This window comes from Schistocerca cancellata, chromosome 3, assembly GCF_023864275.1.
Source record: "Schistocerca cancellata isolate TAMUIC-IGC-003103 chromosome 3, iqSchCanc2.1, whole genome shotgun sequence".
NCBI classification, from domain to species: domain Eukaryota; kingdom Metazoa; phylum Arthropoda; class Insecta; order Orthoptera; family Acrididae; genus Schistocerca; species Schistocerca cancellata.
In genome coordinates this window covers 425,215,591-425,228,445 of record NC_064628.1, presented here as the reverse complement: position 1 = coordinate 425,228,445, position 12,855 = coordinate 425,215,591, and positions in this window count along the sequence as shown.

Here is a 12,855-nt window from a genome sequence, read left to right as displayed (position 1 = left end):
TCCCATTCCATTCCACGTAAACACAGTGCATACATTACGGGGCCACCAACAGGCTGCACACGAATGGGAGTAGGTAGGGAAGACATTAGGAATATAGTATTACAGTCAGAGCTTAATAGAAATATTGAGGACTCGCAACTAGATTGACAGAGGGATAAGTAACATTGGTTTGGAATATCTGACAACATTAGGGGAACAGACAAGTAAGTGACAATTCAATATAGTGTGCAAAATCTATGAGCACCTAAGACACTTTCGGAAAATCATCACCCACACGATTTCATAGACAGCAACGGCGGGTAAGTACGAGAACTACTGCACGAGCGTCTTAACGGTTCATGTATTCAAGCTGCTGATAAGAGTAATATGTAGCAGAATGGACTATTAAATAGAGGTTCTGACGATGTCGATTAGCATGGGTTCGAAGAGGTAAGCGAACAAGAGAAGACGTTCTTACCTTGAGATTGATAATAAAAACAAAATTCAGAAAAATCTAGTCACGTGCTTAGGATTTGCCGACCCGGAAAATGATTTCTACAATGTAAAATGGAGCATGATGTACGAAATTCTGAGGAAGGTAACAGTAAGTTTAAAGACTGAAAATACGCAATATGTACAAGAACCAGGAGCAGACATCAAGAATGGAAGACTAAGAAGTTCTCGAATTGCGTGCGTGTAACTTAGTAGCCTTTCAGACCCACTGTTCAGTCTATCCATCGATAAGCGATGATGGAAATAAATGAAAGATTCAATAGGGGATCAAATTTTAGAATGAAAAAATATCAGTGTTAAAATTTGCTGATGTCATTGGTATCCCCAGTGACAATGAAGAAGAATTATAGGATCTCATGAAAGATATGTAAGTATAATGAGTACAGAATATAGGAAACCGAAGAAAGACGATACGGCCGGGGTGGCCGAGCTGTTCTAGGCGCTACAGTTTGGAACAGCGCGACTGTTACGGTCGCGGGTTCGAATCCTGCCTCGGGCACGGATGTGTGTGTTGACCTTAGGTTAGGTTTAAGTAGTTCTAAGTTCTATGGGACTGATGACCTCAGAAGTTAAGTCCCATAGTGCTCAGAGCCATTTGAACCATTCGAAGAAAGACGAAAGTAAAGAGTAGCAGAGTAAATTCTGCAATAAACTTGTCAAACGTGAGGACACGAATCAGACGAAGCGCTTACATTAACCTGTGATCATGCAATGTTAATCAAATAAATATGTTACCTAGACAAATGCATTTCCGAAATTTCATTATTATGCATTAAATAATTTTTAGTGTTGCGGTTTTTCTCCGTCGGTATATGTTGTTCAGAAATGTAATATATAGAGCCTAGTCGAACGAAGAGTGACTGAACTGTCAGTTAAATGCGACATTTTTACAGTTTCCCTTTCTTCACCCCCCTGTCGCTCAGCGAGTGTGACGTAGCGTTGGGTAAAATGTGCCAGCCATCCGTATCGCTACGGCAGTCGTGCAAGAACACTGCTAGGTAGCCGAATTCTTGGCCAGCCGTGGCCGAAACGTTTTCATCCTATGGGTTCCTTCGCTGATACTTCTCTAATCTTGATACCTCCTCGCTTCTGTAGATATGGCGAGCACATCTCTGTCCTGTCTTCCGCAATAACGTCTAGTTCGTAAAACAGTGCTGTGACGAAAATCATGGCATACATACTAATATCGTTTCGGCAATCATTTTGTCCACGTAATTCAGTATCTGGACTTGGCACGAATTCAAAGTCCTTGGAAGTGCCCTGTAGAAATACTGAACCAAGCTGCCTTCTTAGCAGTCCATAATTGCCAAAGTGGGACAGCTGTTGGATTTTGTGCGCCAACTGACCTCTCGATTACGTCCCATAGCAGTTAGATGAGATTCACGTCGAACAATCTGGTGCCCATATCAATCGCTCGATGTGTCCAGAATCTTCTTCGAACCAATCGCGACCACTGTGGCCGAATGTCATGGTGCATAGTCATCCATACAAATCCCATCGTTGCTTGGAAACGTGAACTGCGTGAGTGGCTGCAAATTGTCTACAAGTAACCGAACATAGCCATTCCCGGTCAATGATAGGTTCACCTGGATCCACTGTCTTTCATGTAAATACAGCCCACACCATTAAGGAGCCGCCACTAGCTTGCACAGAGCCATGTTGACTACTTGGGTCCATGGGTTGATGGGGTGTACGCTACACTCGAACCCTTCCATCAGCCCTTACCAACTGAAATAGGTACTTATTTAACCAGCCACGGTTTTCTGTCTTCTAGGGTCCAACCGATATGTTCACGAGCTCAGGAGAGGCACTGCAAGTGATGTGCCGATGTTAGCAAAGACACTTGCGTTGGGAGTCTGCTGTCATAGCCCATTCTCGCCGGTTTTTTCTAAAGAATACGTTCATTGTACGTACCACATTTATTTCTGTGGTTATTTCACGGGATGTTGCCTGTCTGTTAGTACTGACAACACTACGGAAACGCTGTTGGTCTCGTCGTTAAGTGAAGGCCGTCGACCACTGCGTTGTCCGTGATTACAGACAATGCCTGAAATTGGGTACTCTCGGCACGCTATAGACAATATGGATTTAGGAATATCGAATTTCCTAACGATTTCAGAACTGGTATGTCGCATGCGTCTAGCTCTAACTCCATTCCACGTTCAAAGCCGTGCGGCCATTATCAGTTCGATAACCTGTGCACACGATAGACCTGCGTACAAATCACAGCTCCTCCAACGCACTGCCCCTTTATACGTTACGCACGCGGTACTGCCGCCATCTGTTTATGTGCTTACCCGTGTCTTTTGTCACCTCAGCGTTGGTAGTACAGCAAGTATATTCGGTGACGGGGTTGGAACAATCAGTGTTTTAAATCAATAACCACAATGTTTGGACATTCTATATATATATACAAATTAAAAAAAAAGTAATGCGTAGTACTGTATATTTGGTACACTCTAAGGAATCTCAAAAGATTATTCATCGAATAATAAGAAAGTAAGACATTAAATGAACATAACAGAGGCACTCCGCGTCGTTTTCCTACCCTCATTCGTGTAATTAACAAGAGAGAGATACAGCGATGATTAACGTACTGTGTAGTGACCTGCAAAGTATGTTTGTGAATACTGACTGGCACACACTCCAACAGCCAGTACGGGTGTCCTCTCGCCCACACGTGGCACTTGCCCTTTAAGTTGCTCCTGCTCCAGGTCTTTCCGAACGACTGAAGTTTTCCCTGTAATCCACTTTGCGCCGAAAAACGTAAAAGCGAGCAGTAAATTCTGAATTCTGTTCCTTATTTGAAATGCTTACTCCCTTCAGGTTTATCTCAGATTACATCAATATTTTAGAAATACTCGATGGTGCTCCCCTCCATCGAGTTCATGAGAAATCACTTGTAGCTCTTAAGAAAAGGCTCGGTCGTAGAAATCTTTTGGAGAACGTTTCACGTTGAATTATTTAATTTCATGTCCTGTGTGTCGCTTTGCACGAGAAATCGTAATGGCGTGGAACGAGGTAGCTTACAAATATTTATGCGTACCATTCGCAAATGCGTCCGCTTTATAGAGAACTACGTTTAAACGTTGTTAATGGAGAACGATCTACTAACAGTAAAAAAAATCTTTATTTTACTATCGTGAACGGTTTTGGGCTGTCATAACCATTTTCAGAATTCTACATTCCTTCATTATAGTATTATATTCATCAGCAGCATGTCGTCTGATTCTACATTGCATGATAATATCTGGGAAGTTAGCGCCATTTTAAAAGGTACCTGGATAACTTGAATAATACGGAAAATTATGCCAATGTGCATGAAACTAAGAAAATGAAAAGTGATTGTGTTATAAGCACTTACTCGTACATTTATTCTGGTGACCGGCGTTTTATCTGATTAAGGTCCTTATACATTTCTGTATCATTTACTGACTTCATATTTTATCAACAGCCATCACATTAACACACACTCGTGTACAAAATTAAAGCAACAAACTGCAATTTTGCAAACTTGCTTTTATTTTTCCACAAAACAGTATAAACAGGGAGATAGTGAAGTATAAACAAGGTAAAGAATACAGAAAATGCATGACGGTAGACAAATATGTTCTTCTTTTTTTCCAACTTAACGGATTTGGATACACAGTCTGACAATCGGTTAATTTGTCCCCTCTGGCAGCAGTACGGGCCTGGTAACGGTGGGCCACGCTGTAAATGATATCGTCAATCTCATTCTGAGGCAATAATGCCCATTCTTCCTGTAGAGCTGCTCACAAGTCTTGCAAAATGGTTGGTGGGTGCTAACATAATGCAATCCTTGTCGCTAGTGCATCCCAGATTTGCTCTATAGAATTCAAATGGGGAAAGCGAGCAGGCCAACCATGGGAGCAAATGCTTCCTTTGAACTACGAAGTCGAGTATTATAGTCCACCTACAACGTCAACATGAAATCTGGGATCACAGCACCTAGCAACAACCACACATTAGGTTCTAAGATCTCGTTACGATACGTGTCAGCAGTTAACCCTTGCTAATTTAACAGTACAACTCCATGCTCACACTATCAGGGGTAGTCCTCGATATCGGTCTCTTTCGACGATGTACCACGTTCCCTCCTGATGCAAATGTGTCGAGAATGACTTATAGCCCTCCTACGTCTCTGGCTAATTAGGCTTTTCTATATGTCCGTGTGTCTGAAGTCCCTAATCTGTGGGGAAGACATATACTCCGAAGAATATTGCAAAACTGAGAGAAGTAGATGAAGTTACAACCGAATCGTCACTGCCCATGGCGATTAGAAACAAAGTTCTGAAAACGTTATATATTTTTATTAGGTAAACTAATTTTAATTAAAAGTAGTTAGTGGAAAATAAGGAATTAAAAATTTTCAAAGTATGTCATTAATGAAAATAGCCAACGGCCACCAGTTCCTCATCGTAACAAGAATAATTAAACTGAAACTGAACTTTATACTCGTTAGCAACCTTATGTCGGAATAGTTATTGGCGTCATGACGTAGGAACAAAGCACACTTAGTAGTACTTCATACCACACATCACACAGTAATCAGATAATAATCAAATAGCAAACACACAAACATATTATATTAATTTTCAAAGATAAAATTATGTAAGTTTGGTTACTGGATGTGGGCAGAATACTGACTGTCGTATTTGCAGCAAGCAGAAAGATTGTTTGAATTTTCTCATTGGTAAGAACTGTCATTTACCTAGCAGTTACTCTGATATTTCTTTGTAAAAAAAGTTATAAATTATGCCACAAGCTATAATTAGAAACTGTGCTTTAACAGTGAAATTCAGTGTACCACTTACGTAAAAGTTTTACTACCAACATTTTATTATGAAAGCTACTATATTTTTGGCAAGTGAATTAATACTGGCTTTTGCATCATTCTATTTCTGACATTATTCGTGCTACAGCCATACATTTCATTAGTATGTAATTATCCAAAAGTTGGAAAAATTGTGTTTTGATAATCTAATGAACTAATGTTCAATTCATTTTCAGTTCATTTTGTGGGTATGTCGGTTCGTACAATGTGATAGGATGGATACGACTTGGATAAAGACTTAAGAAAATTATTTACATGACATTATGCACAAAAACAATGTTATTTAAGCAATAAAATTTCAGCTACGCTGGTCAGCCTATTACACCTCTAGTTATAAAAAGTCTAGATCTTACTTCACTTTATGATGCCGTTGGTTTGTCGAGCACCTTCATTTAGCGCACAGGTTGATCTTCTTGCCATAGCATAGCTATTAACAAGGGCCCACAGTACTCTTCATGTTATGTGAATTACTCTTGCTGTATTTGTACTGCGCCCAATAAATTCCATACACATAGCTTGACCATATTAAACATCTGCCAAAACAACCATTTCAGTTTTCACTTATTCGCACATCGAAAATGGATTTTCTATCTCCGCATTTTTGCAATAGAAACATCGGCGAATGTACACAACCAACGAGAACAACAGTCTCCTCGCGACTCCGAACTGCTGCTTTTTTGGCACGCTCTCATTCCCAGCGGTAATGCATTTACAATTTTATATACTCTTTGAGAACAGCTTTTCCCTGACTAGACCAGCGTGTCTACTTACAAAATGCTAATATTCCATTCGTATTCCTTTCTTAAATAACAAATAGCATTTGTAACTTGACAACATATATACACTCCTGGAAATGGAAAAAAGAACACATTGACACCGGTGTGTCAGACCCACCATACTTGCTCCGGACACTGCGAGAGGGCTGTACAAGCAATGATCACACGCACGGCACGGCGGACACACCAGGAACCGCGGTGTTGGCCGTCGAATGGCGCTAGCTGCGCAGCATTTGTGCACCGCCGCCGTCAGTGTCAGCCAGTTTGCCGTGGCATACGGAGCTCCATCGCAGTCTTTAACACTGGTAGCATGCCGCGACAGCGTGGACGTGAACCGTATGTGCAGTTGACGGACTTTGAGCGAGGGCGTATAGTGGGCGTGCGGGAGGCCGGGTGGACGTACCGCCGAATTGCTCAACACGTGGGGCGTGAGGTCTCCACAGTACATCGATGTTGTCGCCAGTGGTCGGCGGAAGGTGCACGTGCCCGTCGACATGGGACCGGACCGCAGCGACGCACGGATGCACGCCAAGACCGTAGGATCCTACGCAGTGCCGTAGGGGACCGCACCGCCACTTCCCAGCAAATTAGGGACACTGTTGCTCCTGGGGTATCGGCGAGGACCATTCGCAACCGTCTCCATGAAGCTGGGCTACGGTCCCGCACACCGTTAGGCCGTCTTCCGCTCACGCCCCAACATCGTGCAGCCCGCCTCCAATGGTGTCGCGACAGGCGTGAATGGAGGGACGAATGGAGACGTGTCGTCTTCAGCGATGAGAGTCGCTTCTGCCTTGGTGCCAATGATGGTCGTATGCGTGTTTGGCGCCGTGCAGGTGAGCGCCACAATCAGGACTGCATACGACCGAGGCACACAGGGCCAACACCCGGCATCATGGTGTGGGGAGCGATCTCCTACACTGGCCGTACACCACTGGTGATCGTCGAGGGGACACTGAATAGTGCACGGTACATCCAAACCGTCATCGAACCCATCGTTCTACCATTCCTAGACCGGCAAGGGAACTTGCTGTTCCAACAGGACAATGCACGTCCGCATGTATCCCGTGCCACCCAACGTGCTCTAGAAGGTGTATGACAACTACCCTGGCCAGCAAGATCTCCGGATCTGTCCCCCATTGAGCATGTTTGGGACTGGATGAAGCGTCGTCTCACGCGGTCTGCACGTCCAGCACGAACGCTGGTCCAACTGAGGCGCCAGGTGGAAATGGCAGGGCAAGCCGTTCCACAGGACTACATCCAGCATCTCTACGATCGTCTCCATGGGAGAATAGCAGCCTGCATTGCTGCGAAAGGTGGATATACGCTGTACTAGTGCCGACATTGTGCATGCTCTGTTACCTGTGTCTATTTGCCTGTGGTTCTGTCAGTGTGATCATGTGATGTATCTGACTCCAGGAATGTGTCAATAAAGTTTCCCCTTCCTGGGACAATGAATTCACGGTGTTCTTATTTCAATTTCCAGGAGTGTACAAGAATAGTACTCAGCACAACTAACAAAACAAACTTCGTAAAACAAGTAGAAAATGAATTATCATCCACAGAGTTGTGGTGCTATACACTCTCCAGACTGAATCTGGACTCGTCTATGAAAAGAACATTGGTCGACTGTTCGATCGTCCAGGTGGCATGTTGACGGTTCTGCTCTAGACTTCCCTTCTGTGAAGGCGCATCAGACGTACATATAAAGCAGATCTCCGGCTATAAAGGCTACTCTGCAGAAGGCTTCTGTACGCCCTTTACCTTCATGCAACACGTCCAGTGGATGTTGGGAAGTCAGATACCTGTGATCGTGCGGTATTAAGGCAGTACTGTCGTCCCCTTACAGCCAAAGAATGTCCTCCGTTTCTGACGTCGCACGTGGTCGGTCCTGCTCTGGTGTTCGGGATACAGTGTCGGTCTCCATGAACTGTCACCACATCCGAAAGCAACAGAACGATTTAGGTTAAGCCATTGGGCCACATCAGTTTGCGACTGTCCTGCTTCTGTTCTTCGTATGTTCTTCTACAGCAGAGAGTCTGGTAGACGTCCTGGTCGCGCCATACAGCGCCATCTATAACTATGTACACAGGGATTGCGGATTTAGACTACACGGCGAACACCACTCCCTTTGATAGGTGCCCTGACGTCATTGTTGACGTGGTTGTTTGTTGAATGGAATGTTATCTACCGTGCAGAACACGATCGTACGGACATCTATTGAGAGTTTGTATGATTGTATTGTGAATTAGACGCAGGACAGGAAAATAGTGGTTTGTTGCTTTAATTTAGGACACCAGTGTATTTCCCTCAGTTATTCAAATAACACACACAACACGTAAAATCGCGCTACCTATTCAAATATTGTTACGCAGTTGAGGAGTGCATGACATGCTGCTAACAGCTATAATATAATGAAAGTGCAGCTATATCAAGGACAACTTGGTGGGAGGAAAACGTTAATGGCCGTCAAATAAAGTTCTTTCTTAAAAGAAAACGACAGGTGTTTATTTTGAAACAGCTTACGGGAATTCAGCCAGGAAATGTTTGCAGCGACGGCTTATATTTAGGCGGGAGTACACCCCGCCATTTTCGAGGCACAAACTGCAACGGACAGGAGATGTACAGCCAAATTTAAAACCTCGGTTCTTGGAGTAATTCAGGAAAGATAACACACACACACACACTGAACACTAGTGCCACCAAAGATGACCAAAGTCAGAGGTATCGACAGTGAAAGGCTACGAACTATCAGGTGAGGTAACATTGACTCTGTCCCTCTGTTTTTGAAAAGCGACCAGGATTCCAAGAAGAGTTTACGCAGAAACTTCCATCCCTGTTTGCAAGGTTGCTCGCTAATTTAATTACGACAGCCTTCTTAATAACACTTCCCCAATAGCTGGACGTGCATGCCAATATCTCAGTATTGTTATAAAACATAGTGTGACCAGTATCCAAACAATGTTCGTCAATAGCAGATCTACTTGGCCCCTGTAATCGCGTGCACCGTTTATGCTCAGTTCATCGGTCCTCCAAGGTCCTGATAGTCTGACCAATATATGACATGCGACAGCTGCAAGGAATGCGATGTACACCCATCTTGAGCACACCAAGATCATCCTTAAGACAACCAAATCACTCTAATTTTAGGTGGAGGTTCGAAGACACATTTCACATTATATTTCCGTTACATACGACCGATCTTGTTGGAAGTGCTTCCTACGTAAGGCAAAAAGGCAGAAGACTGAGGTGCTGACTCGGTATTATCATCAACCACCATTTGCACAGTTGATCGATAGCGCAACGCACATTCAATCTGTCTTTCACTGTATCCATTTCGACGAAATGTAGCTTCAAGATGGGCCAGCTGAGCTGGCAAAGTCTCAGTGTCGGAAATGACATGTGCCCTGTGTACCAAAGTAGGAAGTACCCCTTCACGCTGAGCCGGTGGTGACAACAGTCAGCCTGTAAATACAAGTCAGTGTCAGTGCGTTTCCGGTAAACTGTATGTCCAAATGATCCATCAGCCTTCCTCCTAACCAAAACATCGAGAACGGGAAGGCAACTATCCTCTTCCACCTCCATCGTTAAACGAATGTTTGGGTGGAACGAGTTCCGATGTTCTAACAAGGCGTTCAGATTCTCCCTACCATGAGACCAAACAACAAAAGTATCATCAATATATCTGAAGAAACAGGCGGGTTCGAAAGGCGCCGACTCCAATGCACGTTCCTCGAAGTCTTCCATAAACAAATTTGCAATCACAGGAGGCAACGGACTACCCATCGCAACTCTATCTGTCTGCTCCTAATACTGCTCACTGAACAAAAAGTAAATGTATGTCAACACATGCCGAAAGGGATTAGTTAATTCAACACCAAAACCTAACCTCAACTGACCGCAAAGAGTCAGACAGAGGAACGCGACTGAAGAGGGAGACCACATCCAAACTTACTAAAATATGAAAGTCATTCAACCGCATTCCCTCCAAAAGACATAAGAAATCAGATGAGTTTCTAATATTATGTTCACACCGACAAACTTGTGGACTTAGCAGGGAAGGAAGATGCTTGGCTACACGATATATCTGAGCACCGATATTGCTCACTATAGGACGGAAAGGAATCCAGTCCTTGTGTAGCTTTGGAAGGCCATACAACCTAGGGGGAACCGCACTATAGATATTAAGACTCTTGACAGAGTCCTGCGACAAACCGCTTTTCTTCAGGAGACTGTTGGTCTTCCTCTCAACACTTTTCGTCGGGGTCAGCATCGATTCTGCGATACGCTGAGTCAGATAATAAAGTTTGCATCTCTTGTACATAATCCTGTTTGTTTAAAACAACGGTGGCATTGCCCTTGTCTGCACGTAAAATAAAGATGTCAGGATCCACTCTGGGAGAGCGTAACAGCCCTGTCTGCTGCTTTTACATTACTCTTGGGTGGACGAGCCCTAGTCAACACACGGATACCTCTTAAACTCCTCTGCAGCATCAGGAGGTAGTTTGCAAACTGCCTGTTCAATTGAACTAATAATATCAACTACCGGCAAACTCTTCGGTGTGGGTCCAAAATTGAAACCCTTCCCTAGCACGGGCGAAGTTCCGTCGTCAAAAGATTCTCTGTGAGATTTATCACAGAAGGTAGAGATACAAAATCAGATTCCGAGCGATGGAAACGTTCAAACTTTGCCAAATGCCGAGTAGTAATTGTATTCCCAATCAGGTGGAGTCCATGAGGCACCGTCCAGGTATCTATGGCTGTTTGCACTCCTCACTAACATTACTTAATTGAATAACAGCCACGGAGTTCAAGGAAATCAGCCACCGTCTAAGTAACAGATAAATTTAATGATACAGTCGATTCGTAACACTTTTCTACAGATAGGTTACTTGTTTACAAATAAATGTCCTTGTACGTAATTGTAGGAATTACTCAAAGGACCATTTAAGATTAGTTTTAACTTAAGTATCTCTATATTTCAATTAGTCTAACATTTAATATCATTGTGTAAGCGATCAAATATTTTGGTAGAAGCATGAGACGTTTCTGCTGCTGTGATAGTGGTGTGAATATAAATGTATTTTAAACTCTATCTCCTAACTCTGCCGATCCTGTACGTTCAAAGAATATCGAATTCCCATTGAAAAGAGAATACTCCCAGTATGGAGGTAAATAAAATATGCAGTATACACGCAACGGTTTATTATACTGAAAGGTTAAGACTTGTGCCCAATGCGTTCACAGGACTGCGCCTTTATATCACGTTCTTCCCTGCGCGAAATTTCAAGTTCGTTCATAATTATTATCAGGTCGAAATGATTAACAATTTCTTTCTGTTCGTAATTATTTTTCCACAGTTAATAAAAACCTTGATCCATATATTAAGATTCAAATCAAGGTTCATGGTTCCCTAGTATCACACAACCAACTTCAAATTACAAAGCAGAACAAGAAGAACTGCTAGAATGCACTCAGACATGCTCTTCAAACAATACCGCACACAATGCCAGAAATATCAGATAAGCAGCTAATACCATACAGCTTAGACAAAGAATGGACAACATTTAGTTCCAGTACGGAGGAGGAAGAGGAATTTTGGACAAATTTTAAACTGATTATAAATCGCGTTCTGGAGAAGAATATGCCAAGTTAGGATGGAAAAAAACCCATCATGGTTTAACAAAAAAATTCAGAAAATTCTGAGGATGCACTAATTACTACACTCTAGGGTCAAAAAAGGACATGAAAAAATCTACACGAAAAAGTTAGAAAAAATTCTTGCATCTACTAAAATATCGATGGATCTTGCCGAGAACACAAGAAAATTCTAGTACTATGTAAAATCACAAAGCAAGTCTAAGGATTCTGTCCACTGACCCGTTGACCAGTGTGGTGTGGGAAAAGAAATGTAGTGAACTTCTAGATTTAGCGTTTGAAAAATCACTCACGCACGAGGATCGTTGATCATTGCACTGTCGTGTAGAGGACACAGAAACTGACATTTCTCCAGTTGAGAAGCAACTGAAAGAGATGAAAACACGGAAATCGTCAGGTGTAGATGGAATACCGGCATTTGCCGCTTACTTGTATTTATAGCAAATCATTGCCCAGAACAAAGCTGGAAAAAAGCGTAAAAGAATGGACCCATTACATTACAGATCCACATCCTTAACACGTGCAGAATTCTTGAAGACGGAAAAGATACTGTCCACAAATCAGCACGGATTTAAAAAGCACCTCACTTGAAAGACTCAGACTGCACATTTCGTGCGTGACATACTGCGAACCATGGATGAAGAGTAACAGGCCGATTTAATATCATTAGATTTTTGGAAAGCGTTTGACACTGTGCTCCACATCCGGCCGCTAACGTAAGTCCAAGCATGCGGAATAGACGCAACCAGTTCCATATAAGAAATTTAATTTCTTGATCAGTTTCGGTCACTTAGTGCCCTTCTCCAGAATATTATGCCTACTGCATTATTTGCGAGTGTCAAAAAATGGTTCAAATGGCTCTGAGCACTACGGGACTTAACTGCTGTGGTCATCAGTCCCCTAGAACTTAGAACTACTTAAACCTAACTAACCTAAGGACATCACACACATCCATGCCCCAGGCAGGATTCGAGCCTGCGACCGTAGCAGCAGCGCGGCTCCGAACTGGAGCGCCTAGAACCGCGCAGCCACCACGGCCGGCTGCGAGTGTCAATAACGAAGTGCGTACAGTACAAT